Genomic DNA, 19,783 nt, shown 5'->3' with positions numbered 1-19,783 from the left:
AAAAAAGAAATAAAAAGTTAAAAATTTAGAAAACAAACACTGAAAACCACAAAATTTGTAATAACACAACTCCACTGCCATTATTGAAATGATATAAATTTAAAACATCACACATTTAAGTTCGTAAACATTGTTGCCAACAGCTACAACCCACTATGTCTTTAACTAAGACATCCATCATCTTCACAAACGATCTATTAGTTCATCATTTCATATTTTTGTTTCAATTTATAAATATAATATGTTTCAAGTATTCATTTTTTTATTATTATTACAAATTTCCAGAATTTCTAAATTATTTTTACGATCAAAAATACTATCCCTTACTTTGCAACAAATGTTCGGCCACATTAGACACACCTCTCTTTCCATTTCTGTAAGCATTTGTAATGTTCCATAAACCTTTTTTTAAAAGATCTGTTAGTTTTACCAATATACTTGTTTGGTTCATGTTGAAATTCCTTTAGGGTACATCTGTGTTCTTAATCACACATTTATCAGTTTATGTTCAATTAAATTAAATCAGTTCTTAAGAGAAGTTTGCTAATAATGTGAGGGTTTTGGAAGCAGTAAAACAAACTGGTGGGAAGGCTGCCCATGGATCAGTTGAGAAACTCTGACATGTCTAGGGCTACACAATACGCTATTATTGGTATGAATATTAAATAATGTACTGTGTACTTTGTATCAATAAACTAAGCAAATACATATTTGATTTTCAGAGACTTATTTAAAAAATCATAACAGCAGCTTTGATACACAGTACCTTCCCATTCTGTATTCTATTTGTAACACCTGAGGAAGGTACTGTGTACTGAAACAGCTGTTGTGTTTTTTTTACATAATTTTGTAAAACTCAAATACATGTTTATTTCCTTTCATTATGGCTTTTCATCATGTAAAGGCTTCATCCATCGATTAATAAACTAAGCAATTTGCACTAAGTTTCTCTAAGATAGAACCAAGGACAAAAAATGTCAACTACAGGTTATAATTATCTCGCTTCATAAATTATCTTCCAACTGTATACAAATAATATTTAAGTAAGGTATGGTGTAAATCACTTCAGAAAATCAGATATAAAAGTATATCTTTTAATAAGTTCCTTTTTTTAAAAAAAAAAAAAAAACTTAAGCAAATTAAAAGGCCCCTCACATAATAAAAGAAAATATTATATTATTACTTAATATGAATTCAGATAATAAAACGTTTTCAGATAATTTTAACAAATACAAATTAAATATTGGTCCCTTACTGATATTTTCAAATCGATAGCAGAAGCACAAAGATCAGTGACATGAGCCTGAGGTGTAATAGGTTCAGTAGGAGTAGATCCAGCACTTCGAGCTTCTCCTTTCTCTTCAAATGGACTGGGAGGTGTTGTTATATGGAGACCACCTTGAAGAAATTCTGCTTTTAACCAATGTGGTGCTTCTTCTTCAGAAAACTATAAAACAATTTTAAAAGCATGCATTACCAATTGGTTTCGTAATTTGCATTATTACACTGATCCATGATTTTTATACAATCATATAACAAACTGTCAAACACAATGATTCAGAGATTTATCTGCGAGTACATATTTCCTTACTTGCATTCATAATTTCTGAATTTTTATACATTACACTTAATAAACAGTTTTTGGCAAATAAAAGTTTTATTGTATTCCTGATTAACTTTTAAAATACAAAAATACAATCAGAATTTTTCCATCATCCATAGTTTTTATGTAACATTATTGAAGTATTGCTTTTATAAAATTTTAAATATTTTTATTAGCAATAATTTAAGTACATAAAAGAATATTTAAATGATTTCAAACAATAATAGAGTACAAACATTATGTGGCAGTAATTGTATATGCTTGATAATTTATTTACTATAGGTTCTGACTTGCCAGCATACAGCGGTCTTTGGAATCATACAATTAACACACCAGTATTGTTTAAATGTTCATTGTGCATGCATGTACTGTGGTTTCATTCCGTTTTGTGATTTACAGTTTGTGTCATGTGTGAAGCGTTAGTGAATATATATGCCAAGAAAGTATGACCTGGACAAATGTTATGTGTGGGGGGATTTGATGTTTAAAAAACAATAACAAAGTTTGACAACACTAGTTAAAAAAATGTTATGAACTATAATTTGGCTGTAAAGTTGGTAATCAAGATAAGAACTGGAACCCTTACATCTGCTGTTTAATGTGTACAAATTTAATATGTGTAATTTTAAACCTATTTAAATATATATTTTCTTGATAAACCCATCATATTTGAATCCCAGGTAATGGAAGAAAAATAATTTCAAATGAAATTACATCAACCATAATAATAACTAAAAGTAAATAAAAATATTAAAAAAAAAGTACGATATATATTAGCATTTATTCAGTGTGCAGAGCTGCTGCTATTATGTATAAATTTATAAAACTTTTATCTGCAGATTAATTCCTGCATATAATTTAGTAGAAACATGGTTTGAGACTTAAAAAATGTATTTATTCTACAAATCAGAAAAATGATTAGGAAACACCAGAACAAAGAAATTCAGAAGAAAAGATTTTTTTCTTCTATCTGTATAACATTTTAAAGAATAACATAATTAAAATCAGATCTCTTCTCTACTTCTACTTCAATAATGAATTTTATCATTATACAATTTTCCTTTTTCATAAACTCTAATATTTAATTTATAATATAATTTTTTTATTATAAATAAAATAATAACTATAAAAAAACTGAATACTGTACCATATTTACAAATAAATAAATCAAAGAGAAGAAAATATCTTTATCAAATTTAATTAGACAAGAAGGAAGATTTAATTTTTTTCTAACTACTTAAATTACTTAACATCAACTGAAAACAATTACCTGAGTAGGAGTACTAACAGCTAGCCAATGAGCATGTAATCCAAGAAGATACCCAAGGGTTCTTTCACAATCTAAAAGAGGTGATGAAGCAGTAACACTTGTATCAACAATCTGCAATTATTAACAAATTTTATTAACACAACCTATATATTTGCACAACGTAATCATATATACATATTTCAAGTAAAAATAAAACTTACCTAAAACAAATTAATCATCACTTGTTTTACATCATTATTTAATATAATTGTATTCCCAAAATAAGTATTAATATGTACAAATAAGACTTATAAAAAGTACTGTTAAATATATTATTTCTTACTTTTTTGCTTTGTATAAGAACATCCTCAGTTAGGCTATATTTTGACGTGAAATGACTAAAATCACACCGAAATATACAGGTACCAGAACAGACATTTATAGCATTAACAAAAAGGTCTATAATCGTCCTGCCTTAATAACTCCCTAATTATTAGTCTCAGAAATGTAAATGTGGTGTCATTTAATAACTTACATGGTCAGCTCGCCGATATGACTTTGAGTTTGCACCACTGGCTAGTGGGTTGGCAGGGAGGGAGCACAGCACAAATCGGCCAAAACTGGCGCTCTCACTCATCTCCATTCAGTGTAGCTCACGACTTAAGACGTGATAGTGTGGTGATTCGTGTAGTGTTTAAAGTTTGTCGAGACAGATCAATTTAAGTAATAATAGTGTATTTTGGACAATATTTATGTATAAAAAAATTAAAGTAAACATGTAAACACTATAAAGATTCAATATGTCAGCCTCAGCCTGCACAAAAGCCAGCCAGAAATATAAATTATGCATATCGTTGGAAAGGAGAGATTATGGGCCATGTATAAGTATTCCAATGTCTGGTGCCAAGCGAGCAAGACTGTTTCAGGAGCGTTGCAAAGCTGGCACAGCGAGCTCAGTGAACAATCCCGATGGCGTGAGCACCTCTTCCACTGCTTATTATGCCTTATGTCTTACTTCACATATCACAGACCAATGTTGAACAAAACTGTCATTGAAATAAATATCATGTACCATCATTTAGTGTCTGTTTTATGTTAAGATTAAATTTAATATGCACTGACTGTTTCGTTTTTATTTCAATCCAATACATTAAAAGTGATTAGCTGACATACAGCGATTTAGCGAAACTAAACAACTGATTAAAAAACTCATCTATTGATTAAATTTAATACAAAGTAAACAAAATCTATTTTTATAACTCAATGAATCTACAGCTACCTGGAGATGTTGACAGATTTGTAGACAGTTTATTATCAAAAACTAGAGAAATGAAGTTATACGAGAACAAATTATAAGATGAAAATATAACTATAAAACAAACAATAATATTATAACTATATGAGATTAAACTATATAAGAGGATTGAAATTATTAAACACAGAAATTTAGCTATTAGTTGCAGCCAAGCCTAATAGAATGGTTAAACAATTACAAGAGTCGGGAATCCTGAAATAAGGAAATCATACTAAATAATGGCATCTGTTTAGTGGAAGAACTGATAGACACTGATACATATTCTACCGGAGCGAAAATGTAATCTTCTTGAAGTAACAGGCAAAATTAAAAAGAATAAGGTAATAAATAGCATTGTATAATAAAGAAAGGAGAGGGACCATTTCCATGAATTTAGAGGAGTTGGAGTGAAGTTGCAAATAATATAGGTGAATGTAAAATCATCCATGAAATGATTCATAGAATAAAAACGATTTGACAAAGGTTAATAGACAAGATCAAATGTTAGCTTATTACTCCTCTTCTCATATACCTTAAATGGTATAAAAAATGGCTGTTCATGTATTTTATTTTATATAACAAATTCAGTGGCAACAAAACAGACTTATATGATTTCTGAATATTAATCTAAGTCCTTATTATCAGATCCAAACATGCTGCTAATAAAGCAGCCAAAGAATCACAAAGTAATTCATTTGCCCATTTTTATTCATAAAGATGCAAATGAAAAAATCTGATGTGGACACCACATGACTTCCTTGTACGCCTGTTAAATTATATTTACACTTTTTTTTTAAATGAAAAATATAAAAAATTTTATTCCACTAATAACTTCTGATTTTTTTCATATTTTTTTTAATGTTATTATTGAATTATTATTTATTGCAAAAACTTTTTTTACAATCAGAGGTTAATAATTATTAATAAATCAATATATTTAGATTAAAAAAAGAAAGAAAATTAAAAAGAAAAAGAAAATTAAGTCGGATTCAAACCAATGTGCCTTCTCCTTGTAAGAACAAATATTTCATTACCTTAAAATTGTATTTGGCTATAACTCTGGAACCAATTAAGTACCGCTTATATCGTTGAAAAGCTTTCAATAAGGACTTATTACTGCAGTTAAGAAAAAGTCTATATTCCAAATTTTTGGATTTTGGGCTTTTTTGGAAACTTTTGGTCCAGTCAATTCAATCAAAAGGTGAGGTGCATGCACAATTAGATGTTACAACAGTTCTAAATCCAAAATTTCAACATCCTACAGCAAATCGTTTTTGAGTTCTGTGAGATATAAATGTATGTGCATACAGACATCACACCAAAACTAGTCAAACTGGATTCAGGGATGATCAAAATTGATATTACTGAGATAACTGCTGATATAGGAAATCTCATATATGTTATATTATATATATATAATTATTTTTATTAAATTAAAATTTTATAAAAGATTAACAATTTGTCAAATTCTAAAATTATAAAAATAATTTATTTTTATGTAATTATAGAATTAAATACCAACTGAAAACGCAGGATTCTGCAAAAATTGATTCTCAGAAATATCAATTAATTTTTCTAATTAATATCAACTTTAATTTTTCTATTTAGTGTGTTTTAGTGGTTTAAATTTCATTTAATATTACTACAGTGGTTAATATTTTAATGAATTTGAATTTTCAAAAAAAAAAATATATATATATATACATTTACATTTATTTTATTTGTATGAGTAACATTATAAATGTTACACTATGTATCAATATTAAATATTTTATTTAAATTATTGATATACTAATAACTAATGTTTATTTAAATTTATACTTTTATAATCATTTTTAAAACCTGAAATAAAGTGCCAATTGCAAATTTTTGAAACTTATACAAAGGAATGTGAAAGCTAATTGATAAAAATATCATTAAAAAACAATTATTTATATATGTTTGGAGAATAATATAATTAATTATATTAAAAAAGTTTATATACATACAACTTAAAAACCTTTTAAATATACACAAATATAAAAAAAAATAACAATTCTGAATTTTTCAAATAATATATATATTCGAATGAACTTACAAACATCACAATTTTTACAATAATTTAACAGTATTATATCTATTGCATATCTTTATTACAAACACAGGTCACAGTGGGTCAGCCATTGCAATGCTTTGGGGGTAAGATCATGGATGTTTTGTAGCAAACCTCTAAAAGATGTAAGGACAAACCAGGGCCATGTGAGCGATCGTTTACTCTTCAGCTCCACATCAGTTGCATCGTGGGTTTTCCACAGCTCCCCATTGGGTCAGGCTCTTATTGCAGATACCATGATTTGTGCAAATCCTGTTGATGTTCATGTGGAACCCATTTTCTCATCTTCTGGATTTTCTCATGGCTTTCAAACGTATGGAGATGGCTTCTCATCTTACATTTAATTGATCCGCGAATTGTTGCATTTGAGCGTCATCCTCATCCAACAATGCTTGCAGTTCGCTGTCTTCAAACTTTTTTGGTGGTCTTCCACACTCTTCATTTCTCACATCAGAATTGCCACTTTTGAATTTTCTAAACCAACACTCAAAGCACTGTGATTTACGAAGAGCATGCTCACTGTAAGCTTTGACAAGCATTCGATGCAATTCTGGGGCAGTTTTCTTTAAAAGGTAACGTAAAATCAATGCTGTCCTCAAATTGTACTTTTTAGGTACAAAACTCGACATGTCAGCTATCAAAGAAAGAAAATGGTGCCAATGATATGGTTCCACGGTAACTACATTAACAGCTAGGGCCATCTATGGGCAAATTCTGGTTTTATATTCACACAATTCTGGTAAATATTAAACAATAGAGGTGCCAGTACGGATCCTTGTGGTAGGCCATTTTTTAGGCTGTAGAAAATACTTGGCTTTCCTTTGAGCTGTACTTGGTAAAGTCTATCACTCAGCATTTCAATCAGTAAGTTAAGGATCAATTTGCAGGGAACAATCTGATACACCTTAAGTAGTAGTCCTTCTTTCCAGACTGTGTTATACGCTGAACTTAAATCAATAAACGCAGCAGATGTTTTAAGCCTTTGTTGAAATCCTTTCTCTATACAGATTTAAGCGAAAGGACCTGATCGGACCAACCTGCTCCATTGGTATACCATTACTGACAATGGGTGTTAGACGCACAAGTAGTATTCTTTCTAAGATCTTGACACATACACTTAAAAGTGTTATTGGTCTGTAGCTTTCGGGTTGAGTGATGTCTTTCCCAGGCTTAGAAATGGCGATTACTTTTTTTCTTGAAAAGTTTTGGTAACTCATCCCTTCGCAGGATATCATTATAAAGATTTAAAACCCATCATTGTGTGTTTGGACTGATGTGTTTAATAAACTCAGGATATATGTTGTCTAATCCAGCTGTTTTTCTTTTTTTGTTTAACTGATTTCAGCACTGAATTCTTCCAATGTGATATGGTCCATCATATTGTGGAGGAGCTGTTTATGAATTTTACGAATTTCACCAATTGCATACCTCACTTCTATCCCCCCTTCAAGCAATAACAAGTACCTTTACCTAACTACAGTTACTGATGGCTAGATTAAATGTCTGTACCACATAAAATGATGTCAAATCTGACAAGGATTTGAGCCCAGAACCTTCTGGATAAAAACCAGAGGTACTGCCACTCCACCACCAGAGGTTGTTGGAGTAATAACAATGGTTTCAAAACTAGAGGTATGAATGAAGCACTACTACAAATAACTCTGTAGTCAACATGGATGTGGATCTATGATGCTTCAATCATCATTGTACACCATGCTTAACTATTTGGTTCAGTTTTTTAGCTCTGAGCATTTTCCCCCTCCATATTCATTTATTACAATTTAATTCCAAATATATTAACTAAAATAATTATTTTTTAATGTTTAGCACAGAGGGTGGTAATAACAGTGTAATTAAGCCAGTAGTGAATGTGTAAAGAAAAAGGTCTGTCAATAAAGGAAGCATTAGTGATTACTTTTAGAACATAAATGCGTAGAGTCTAGCCAAAGTAAGAGAATGGATGCAAGATCGTATGAGACTAAGAGAATATTTGCAGATGATTTTGGGATTAATAAACAGAAAATTCATCAATTTTTAATGAAGATTTGATCAAGATGGTTGCTTTCTAATCTGTCACAAACTCAATAATAAGACAACCATGAACAGTAAACAAGAAACTCCCAACCAGTAAAAAAAATTTAATTCTAGTGTGGTAGAGAATGAAAATTCATATTTTCATTATGATCCTGGAAAATAAAAATCCTGAATGAAAATCAATAATCACAGAAAGGCAAGAAAATTCATCTTTAAAAATTAAATATAAAGACAATGTTATATGATTTTAACACTGCAAACAAATTATTCACCACAAATTAGTCTCTGAAAGACAGAATCTCACTAAAACTGTTTTCTGATTGTTCTACCTAATGAGAATTGACGATGTCTATCCCAAATACTGGCACTAGGTAGTTGATTTCTTCATAATAAAGTACCTACTTGCGGGTTGTAACAACTAATGAACATTAATGCAAGAGAGTAACTCTCAACTGTTTCATTTATTTCATGGGGTTGCATTCTATGCAACCCCATGAAATATAAATGATTCCTTTCTTGTTATTAATGGTTGAATGTGTACTAACTATAGTTTAAATGTCAACCTAAATGAAAAAGGAGATTGGTGAGCCATGTACAATGGAACCAAGAATCAGTCTGATAATGGAAGAAAATATAGAGGGCAAAAACTATAACAACAATTAAAGAAAAGAACATATAAAACAAATTACTACTCAATTACAGTAAATATTCTAAAACTTAAACATTAGAATACAACAGAAAGGAAAAAAGAAAGAAATCCATCAATTTTGGCAAATTATGGATAAAAAATATTTCTTACAGAAAAAAGATTCTTTTCATACTAAATTATTGATCACCAAGAAGTAATCTAAAAGATACCTGTAACGTATCCTCATCTGGATCAACATAATTGCCAACAAAATATGCAGAAAGTATTTCCTGAGGTGCCTGTGCAAGATCAGCTGCCGCTCGAGTAGCATGCCAACTATTTTGGTTATGTAACTGGAACTTATCAGACGTAGACCCATCAAATCTAGTCACATAAAAAGAGTATCAATTAACTTCTTATCACGTAATTTTTCTGTTATCAAAAGGGCACCATCTGACAGCAGCTAAATCTGTATCCATTTCATATTTCTATAAATAACAACACTATCATTAATTTTTACACTATTATTACCATATCATACTTAAAAGTAATACTTAAAGAATTAGAGTGGCGAACAAATTAATACAAACACAGTACTTTTAACAGAAAATTTTATTTTTAAAAGTAACATTTTTCTAGCAATATTGTTACGTTTTCACCCCCTCTTACCATTGGGTGCTGAAAACTAGTGGTGGCTAGGGTGCCCATGGTAAACTACGGTCACCAGACTATCACGCCACAAGCTGCTCTCTCGAGCACTGTACATAGCGTCTTCTATCAGTCTGCACTCATACCTGACCCAAGGCGGTCACATCTGGATGGACTCTCTCAATTCTTGTTCATTACTTTAAGTTTTATTTAATTTATGTTTGCTATCTTTAACGTTAAGTTATAAGTTACAAGTGTTATGTTACAAAATTATTTTAAACCGCCAAGACGGTGTACAGTTAAACAATCCTTCAGTAATCAACAAGGTGTTGTCTTCATTCATCACCTACAAACACATACAGTCCACTCTCACTCAAATCTACCATAACAAGGTTGTCCCAAAGGTGTCCCGTCGACGTCACAACACATTTTTTGGTCCTTCTATTATGTTAAATAATCATAATATATATATATATGTTACATTATTGGAACATTCTTTAACTGTAGCCGTGGGCACCCATAATATATATGTAACATTATTGGAAAATTCTTTAACTGTTGCCGTGGGCACCCTAGCCACCGCTACGTTTCAGCAAACCTTGACTGACGTCAAGAGGGGGTGAAAACGTAACAATTATATTACATAAATAACATGAATCAAAACGCAATATACTTACATTCCACATATATATTCTATGATTTAATAAAAGATCTTATGTTTAAATAAATAATAAAATTTTAATTTTTTTAATATACTGCAAAAAGTACAAACAATTTTTTTTTCTTAGTAAAAGAAGTCGATTTAATGTAACAATAACATAATGCAATACCAAATAATTACAGTTTTATTTTTAATACACATGTAGGTAACTATGTACACATAAATTATATACAAATGGCAACTCTATATCGTGTCATATTTATGCATATATATATATATATATATATAACTTAACTATATTATAAATGGTGTTTAAATTCCCATCAATGGTAAATGGTAATAACATGTATAGTAGTTACTATACATATAGTAGTATATATAGTAGTATGTATAGTAGTATACTATACATCTAGGATGACAAAAATATTGTATTCAAAATATAACTTAAAATATTATTTTAATTTTAAGTTTTTCTGTAATGTTAATTACAGAATCATTAACCTTTAATTATTTCTTCTGTTAGTTTTTTTCTTACTTTTAAGTAAGAATTTAACTTTTCTGTTAATTACTTTTAGTAAGATTACTAGTAATTCTTACTTTTAGTAAGATTACTAAAAGTAATTCATGGAGAATTACTACAGAGCTTAATCGGATGAGGCTAAACCAAGTAGGCTTTTCCAGAGCTCTTGGTTGGAAAAGCATGGATTGGAGCACACGACCGCTAAGACAGAGATGGTATGGTTAACAAGAAAGGAGATTGACACCATCATCCGCATGAAGGTACAAGACGATGAAATTCAGAAGAAACGATCAGTTAAATACCTAAGAGTGATGGACAGGATGCTCACATTTTGGAACCATCTTAGGCTGGTAGTGGACAGAGCATCGATGAGAGTGGTGGGTCTAAGCTTAATCATGCCGACTGTCAGGGGACCTAGTCCTGCCAAGCAAAGGCTTCTTATATTGACTGCCCAGTCCATCAACCTGTATGGGGCAGAGACATGGGGAGATGTGATGGACATCAGAAAATACATGAAAAGTATAACCCAAGTTCAAAGAAGAGGAGCACTAAGGATTGCCTGTGCATACTGCAGAGTCTCTGAAATTGCAATGCTTGTGATATCTAGGGCAATCCCAATTGATCTCCTAGCAAAGAAAAGAAGGCTGAAACATTTCACCGAGCAGGAAACCGGAGGGAATGAGGCTAAAACGGAAGCCTGGAAAATAACCTGAGTATTTTGGCAGGAGAGGTGGAAAAAGGACGAAAGGGGCAGATGGACTGTCAACTGATAAAGAAGGTGAAGCAATGGGTTGAGCGACAGCATGGAAAGGTGAACTTCTACCTTATCCAATTTCTGTCAAAAAATAATAATAGGCTACTGTGTAAATAAAAAATAATAATTTCTGTGTAAATAGGCTACTTCCACGCCTATTTACACAGAATGATAACAGATGATATACAACACTCATTCTTTGTGTGCAGTCAATGGCAGAACAAGACGAGATCTTAAAGACATGATAGGCAGCTTCAGTCTTGATGACTTGATCGAGAAGATGCTGCATTACAGAGAAAATTGGATGGCAGTTGTAAGCTATATATACACTTTGTTCTTCAAACAAAGAAGAGGAATGGATGCTTGGAAGACTGATAGGAGAAAGGCCAATTCCCCATAACACACAACATAGGAAGACAGGATTAAGGAGACAGATAGAAGGAGGCCTCCATCAAAAGACTAAGTCACAGTGACCCCAGCTTGTGGTTTCTATGTGAGAGCAGATACCAAGTCAAGTGTTCCTGGAATTAAGTCTTGCCAGTTTGGTGCAGTAGTACAGCCCGTATTACTGCAGCAAAGGTTATGTTGTTTATCAACGAAAGGTACTAAATTACCCCATCATTTTTTTCTGTTTAGCCTTCATAACCACCATAAGATATTACTTCTGAGGATGACATGTATGAATGTAAATGAAGTTAGTCTTGTACAATCTAAGATCAACCATTCCTGATTTGTATGGTTAACTGAAACCCAACCACCAAAGAACACTGATATCCATGACCTAGTATTCAAATCCTTATAAAAGTAACCTGCCTTTACTAGGATTTGAACCTTAGAACGCTCAACTTCAAAATCAGCTGATTTGCGATGAAGAGTTCACCTGCTAGACCAACCCAGTGGGTCACTAAATTACCCCCTATGTAGTTTTTATTTTTTAAGAATCTAAAATCTATTAAGTAGTAACTCAAAGTAAAAGTTCTGTATATGTCCCAAAGTTTCTATTATTTTTGTTTAACAACCTAATACAGCCATTCTTAGAAATGGCTATACACCTAATTAACAGCTTTACAAAGGAGAATGGAAAATGAAAACGATTCCTGGCCCTGCTTTATTGAACTGAATACTGTCTTATAACAGGATGGTCAGCTCGCTGAAATGAAGACAGGTGTATTCCACACAGCGACTGATCACTTTGTTTATCAATAAACGTTGGCTGTGTAATAAAATTACTCTCAGAAAAATCAACTTGATGAGGATCTCGGTTTTTCGTGCATCAAAACCATGCAAAATCAGCGTATACTGATTATTATTAAAAAGAAATTTATATCTCCATGTTTTATTCAGTACAAAAGTATTGTAATTAAATAAATTTTAAACTGCTCATCAGTAACAATGAAAATTAAAAAAAAAAAATCATTTAATTATCAATAACTTGTAAACATTAAGTACTTAATTCATTCATACATATATGTGTACACATGTAAATATATATATCTATATAAAATCTTGGGTGCAATCTATTAATTTTAATATTTTTTTATAATCATAAACTAATTATTAAAACAATAAATTAATATTTATTACAATTTTTGACATGAACACTTAAATACTATCTCAGTGTTATCTATAATAATAAGATAACCTGCAGTATACATTATGTGTGTATGCTAAAAACAAATAACCAGTAAAACCTTTGTATAATATGTTTGGTGCATGCATACAGAGATTTATGATAATTCATTTACATAATTATTTTTTCACACCTTAATGAATCTGTACGGATTACATGATAATTTAGAAATTATCTTTTCATATGTACAAGATGAACAAAAATCTCTTTGTATACAATGATATGATTTCAGACTGGAATATTAAATAATCAAACTAATTCTTATTTTATAAATATGAAAAACTACCACATATTATAGTATACATAAATCACTTAAAATTTTTCATAAAAACATCAATACAGTATAACAAAAATACAATCACATAACAGCAAAATTTACATGTTTACACACATAAAAATTATCTATCGTGCTCAATTAAAAATAAATGGTTAACATAAAATAAATACAGTAACATGGGATTAAAAAAAGTTAAAATTTGATAAAATTAACTGCATAACTAACTACAATAATGACTTTTTAAAGATGGCGACATTAGATATTGATTAAAAAAAATTAAGATACTAGAAAGGAACTGAATTCAGGATAAATCACAATGGATAAATTATCTTATTTTAATTAATTAACAAGAAATTTTAATAATTTACTAGGCAATGGCATCCCCTAACTAATGCATCACAGTAAATAAATACAGCCTTATAGTAAATAAGTAATAATAGGTATGGAAACATGATGATTCATCATGACCAGTACATAACAGGAAATCGTCATGATGAATGATGAATGATAAATAATAAAAATTCTGCCTTTACACAGAATTACTGAAATCTAATTAATAGAAATCGGAGTAGAAAACTTTATAGGAAGAATAAAAAGATACATGACCCCCAATAAAAAAAAAAACTCTGACAATCAATTGCATACAACTGTCGATAAAGTTATGCAATTAATGTTTTGAAAAACATTAATTTGTTAGAAAGGGAAGAAACCAGTCGGAAAGGGGTTTTTGGAAAAAACAAATTTTTTTCCAAAAACCCCTTTCTGACAAACCAAAATTTTCAATCATTTTAAGCTATGTGGGGATTGTTCATGCATCAGAGGTTTTTTTTTAATGATTAAAATATTCTGACGCGATTTATTTTCAGCAATGGCGCTTTCAGGGACAGACTGCAGAAATTCGGTCTGATTGATTCTGGGATGTGTCCTCAATGTGGACAACTGGTTGATGCTAACCTTGTCCTTTACAAATGTTCGAAGTATGCAGAGGTTAAGCTATTTACCTATTGTTAAATTAACAATTATATGAATATTTGCTTAAGGTAAACTGATAGTCCAGTAGAGTTGTGTTGATACAGTGTAGGAAAAAAATTAACTAATTTTATTTTAATCATATAAATCAACATGAAGTATATACAGAAATGAAAGATATATGGGAAAACCCACAAAAAAGTGATTAAAATTCCCATCCATTTCAGATTTATTTCAAATTTTTCAAGAATTTTGTAAGATGAAAAAAACGACTCCATTACTACAAAATATTTATACTTCTTTTTCATGTCTGTGTTCAAGAGTTGTAAATAAAATTCCTTGTATAATATTATCATGCATAAATAAAGATTTTAAAATTTAAGTTTTATAAATTTTGCTGTATGAACTAGAATTCTGCTCCCAAAAAAATAATGTTTTGACAGAAAAGAGAAGACGGTGTAAGTAGATTAACAAACAGAAAATTTTAAATTCAAAAAAATACTGAAAAATTTCTAATATCAGATAAAGATTTAAAGAACTTTTGTGAATAACTTTTTTGTGAATAGAATTCACAAAAGTTGATCTACAATCGCTAATGAATAAGATGAAATGAATGCCTAAAACTAAATTAATGATGATCATGAAAATGTACAATTCTCAAAAGCAAAAATCAGTTGTTAAAGTAGAATCAATTTTATAATAACACTTAACATATGATATTACTTTATATAATGTGAAAACCCCATTTATTTTTGGAATGAAAATATGGTAAGATTTTTTTTCGATAAAGTGGTTTTTTTAATCAGATTTATTTCACAATGCATATTACAATAACTACTAAAAGTAAAATAGCAGGAAATTATATATTGATTATATACAAAAAAAAACCAATACTTTTCAATGAACTAACATTATTTTCTGTCTACTCTACATTGAGGCCTGAAATAAATAATCTGCATGTGTGTGGTGCACGTAAATACACAACACACAAACATACATATAACTACCTTAACCAGTTGATAACAACCTTACGCAGTTATAAATGTTAGGTCTACAGCAATGTAATCAATGCACTATTACTGAAAAATTTATACTAATTTCAGTTTCCTAATTTTATAATATTCATATTATTTTCTACTTGAGGCCTAGAGCAAATTAACGTTCTGTGTGTAAGTGCAAGTATTAGAATTACAATTTGGTACATATCATGTACGATGTTACATAAACAGAAGTAGTACTTCATAGCTACTTATAGTTTTATGCACTGTTTTAAAAACAATTACTCGATCTTGTGAAACTTCATTGTTATTTTAACTGTGGTGTTGTTAACCGCTCATGATAGAAGTTACTACAAATAAGGTTGTTTTTGTAATTAATTTGGTTTAAACAAGTATCAATAAATTTTGTGAAAAATACCCTATTTTTAAAAATGAACTAGTAGAAGTGCTTACATCTGAATTCACAGCTGTATCTATTTCAAGTATCAAGAGGTTGTGAGCTGAAGAGAAAAAATATGGGGTAGTATACACTCCAAAAAAAAAGAAAATATTCAAAACCAGTTTTAGGGCAACTTGACAATTACAATAACAATACTATCAAATCTAAAGTCCACAGTTTTGTTTTTTTAAAATGAATTGTCCACACTCAATAAAGTACATTCAACTGTCAAACATAATTCGGATTTACTGAAAATTAAGTCAGGCTTGTTTACATAAACTTCTTTTATAGAAGAGTTTAAAATTTGCAGGAAAACTAGAAATAGTTTTATCGTTGATAGAGATGACATAAAGATTTGGTAAAGGAAATACTTGAAAAACAAATTTTATTTAATGGGAGAAAAGATTTTTTTATCTGGATGAAACTTGGGTGAATGAAGGTCATTCAGTCAATAAAGTTTGGTGTGACACTTCTGTTACAACATCTAAGCAGGTTTTTCTGTCTGGTTTACGTATAAAATTAGCAAGTATCAAAGGAAAACAGTTGATTGTAGGAAAGAAGATGGATATGTTAGTGCATTATTAGTTTTCGAATCCAATAAAAAGTGAGATTACCACAAATATATATTAAAGATAATTTCTTTAAAACTGGTTTATTACGATTATGAAATTAATTCTGCCGAATAGTATTACTGTTATGAATAATGCACCACACCATAGTGTAAAATTAGAAAAAATCTCGAATACATCAAGGCTAAAAGCAGATATAGTATCGTGGCTGAGAAAAACAAATCTCATTTGATTCTACATTTTTAAAGGTTAAACTCCTGGAAGAAGTTTAAAAAAAAAAGAAAAATTTAACAAGTATGTAATCGATGATATGGCTGAAGCAAACGGACATACAGTATTACAGCTTCCACCATACCACTGCCATATGATTCCAAGTAAAATAATTTGTAGCGCGGAATAACAAACCTTATAATTAGTGGTGTAGAAGTTTTATTTGAAAATGGTATCAGTAAGGTAACGGCAGATAAGTGTATTAAACATGATTAAACACAAGAAGAAAAACTGTACAAGATTTGTTGATATCAACGTAGATAAACTCATTATTAATTTCAAAAATGATTCCTCTGAATCTAATCTTAGTGAAGATGACGAGGTGTTGAGTGGATGTGATTATTTATAGAGTGATTCACCGTAAGAAATCGAGAAAAACCAACAAAGAATTCTAATAAATCATAAAATATTTTTTAATTTATTTTATGCAAGTAAACAGTATAAAGCTCTTAAAAAATGAATTAACTTCGTTTATCATTTCATTAAACCATTATTATTTTGTATAGCTATTAACTGCATATGATGATTATGCTATACGGTAAAAGAAAATTGCCATCGAAAATAACATGAGTATATTTAATAAGCATTAAATGTTTTACAGCTAAGCGCACACTGATAAATTTTTAACAGTTTCAACATTTTTACCATGAACTACTCGCTTCAAATGAAGAGTGGCAGTCACCTTAAAAAAAAAAAAAAGCTGTGATATTCATCATAATTTGGATTTCGAGAGGGAAGCTATGTTACCTGTACTTATAATAAGAATCGGAAAAAATAAAAGAAAAAGAGAGATACTGGATCCATCTATTGTAGCACGAAAGGCTCTTTAAAGGAAAATTTTACTAAATATTTCAGAACTGTGATCCTAAACCAAAATTTTAGATAAAGATATTTTTGTACCGAGTGTTTCTATGATTTGTTTCACATTATAGCCCTGTTATCAATTAATAAAAATAAAAATATTCAGTTATCAATTCCACCGAAGGAGAATTGTGACTTTAACAAAATATTATTAAATAATTTGAATAAAAAAAAAAATTTACAGAATTGCTCCTTTGAAGTGAATTTCAGTAATTGATACATTTCCTTTACTTTTAATTCAGTTATTTCAACTTCTCATTGTGTAAATAATAATTATTTCCTATTCATTTTATTTTCAGTAGTCATTGTTAAATGCAAAGAGAAATAAAAAAACACTTTAGTGAAAAAAAAATCCTATAAAATCTACATTCCGAAAACAAAAACAAGTTGCTTTTTTATATTATATAAAATAAAGTAATATATTACGCATTATTATGGATTGGTTGAAGTTTTTATTCTCATTCACCGTTTAAAAAACTAACCAATTGTTGTTTTTGAGAATCATACAAACTAAAATTTCATTTTCACTAAAAAAAAAAAATAAACAAAATTAACAGAAAAATATAATGTGATATATCCAATGAATGCTGAAAAGCAAACGGTGACAATTATCACTCAAATGTTGTCAACCAGAGCAGCAAAAAAAGCCTTTCTGCTGTCATGTCACTTATTGCTTGAACTTAAATTATAACTTGACCTGACAGTCATATAGCAAATTGTATCGAGTGTATGGAAGGCCTAAGGAAGAACAAAAAATCTCTGGAAATTCAATTAGTCACTGGGACCACAGTTAGTTATTGCTTCAGAGGATGAAATGGCAATTTTGTAGCATGTGAAAATGCCATGCATGACCGGGATTTAAACCTGGGACCTCCGGATGAAAGGCAGGCCAAGACGCTACTACTTGCACCATGGAGGCTGGCAAAAAAATGCTGATACTAGTAATAAAAGGGAACAGTGAAATGTAATTAGTAAATGAGGAAAATGTACAGACATTTAATTTGACAAAAGATGCAATTAGTACCCTCAGAACTCGCATAACTTATGCAGGATTAAGAATTCGATCAGAGGTTATGTTCAAATATAAAACTATGTGAACACAAATTTATAATATCTAAAAACTATATCCATATACTATTATAAAAAAAAATTATATAGATATTTCAGCTAGAAATACATATATTATTTTATATGTTTGAATACAAATGGATAATCTGTAGGTACAAATTTAGGTGAGAAAATAGTTCACACTAAAGCTGAAAATAATTCACTGTCAAACTATAATTCACTAATCACACTATATCAGTAAAATTTAAATATTACAAGTTATTTTTTTATTAAAAAAAATATATATATACATATATAATAAAAGCTTAATCGTTTATTATTACTTAAACAGCAAAAAAGTCTCTTATTGGAGAGCATGATGAAACATGAAAACACTTTAAAATTAAACGACTTTCAAATTATTATTTTTCCAAAGACTCTACAGAGTTAATTTATTGACTTCATCTGTGGAATACCTGGTAACAATGTTGTCAATAATGTCACTTTAGCAAAGATAACAAACCCCCTTTGCTAAAGATAATTATCTTTAGCAAAGATAATTCAATCAAATAATTATCTTTAGCAAAGATAATTCAATCAAATAATTATCTTTAGCAAAGATAATTCAATCAAATACTAAGTATTTGATTGAATTATTCATTCAGTCTATCTTGAATTTTGTTATTTTATCTTGTTTTTATGTTTATAAATTTAATACTGTTAAAACATGATGTAAATTTCTTTCTTGAATACTTTCTATGTTGGTTGATATATGTTAAGACTATGTATTTTCTGTCAGTAGATGCATTATAGATTTTATTATATAAATGTGTAACCATTAAATTTGTGATACTGTAAAAGAATAGCTGTTTTTACTTAACTTTTTCTAATAATTTCTGAGAATTACCTTGGATATTTAATATAATAACAAACAGTTATTCCCACAGATTCATATAAATAGGCTTTGTTTTAACTATTTTTCAATTCCAACAAAATAATTAAAAACAAAATGATTTTTAACCGAAAAATCTTAAATTTTTAGATTAAAATATATTTAAAATATAAATTGTTTAAAACAAAAAAGTTAGGTAATAAAACAAAATTTTGGCCTAAGTGAAGTTATGCAAAAATCATGATTGCATTGGCAGTGTTAAATACAAAATTTCTGAATTAAAAAAAAAAAAAGTTAAAAAATTAATAAATTACAATTTAATTAAATTACTAAAGTCTAATTCCCTAC

General features: G+C 29.5%; 1 pseudogene; it reads right to left on the bottom strand.

Moving 5' to 3' along the window:
• LOC142326567 (putative HERC2-like protein 3) overlaps positions 1–19,783 on the bottom strand; it is an 80,249-nt pseudogene that overhangs the window by 11,367 nt on the left and 49,099 nt on the right.

The sequence above is a fragment of the Lycorma delicatula genome, chromosome 6 (genome assembly GCF_047948215.1).
Source record: "Lycorma delicatula isolate Av1 chromosome 6, ASM4794821v1, whole genome shotgun sequence".
NCBI classification, from domain to species: Eukaryota; Metazoa; Arthropoda; class Insecta; order Hemiptera; family Fulgoridae; genus Lycorma; species Lycorma delicatula.
This window is presented reverse-complemented; position numbering and strand designations above follow the sequence as displayed.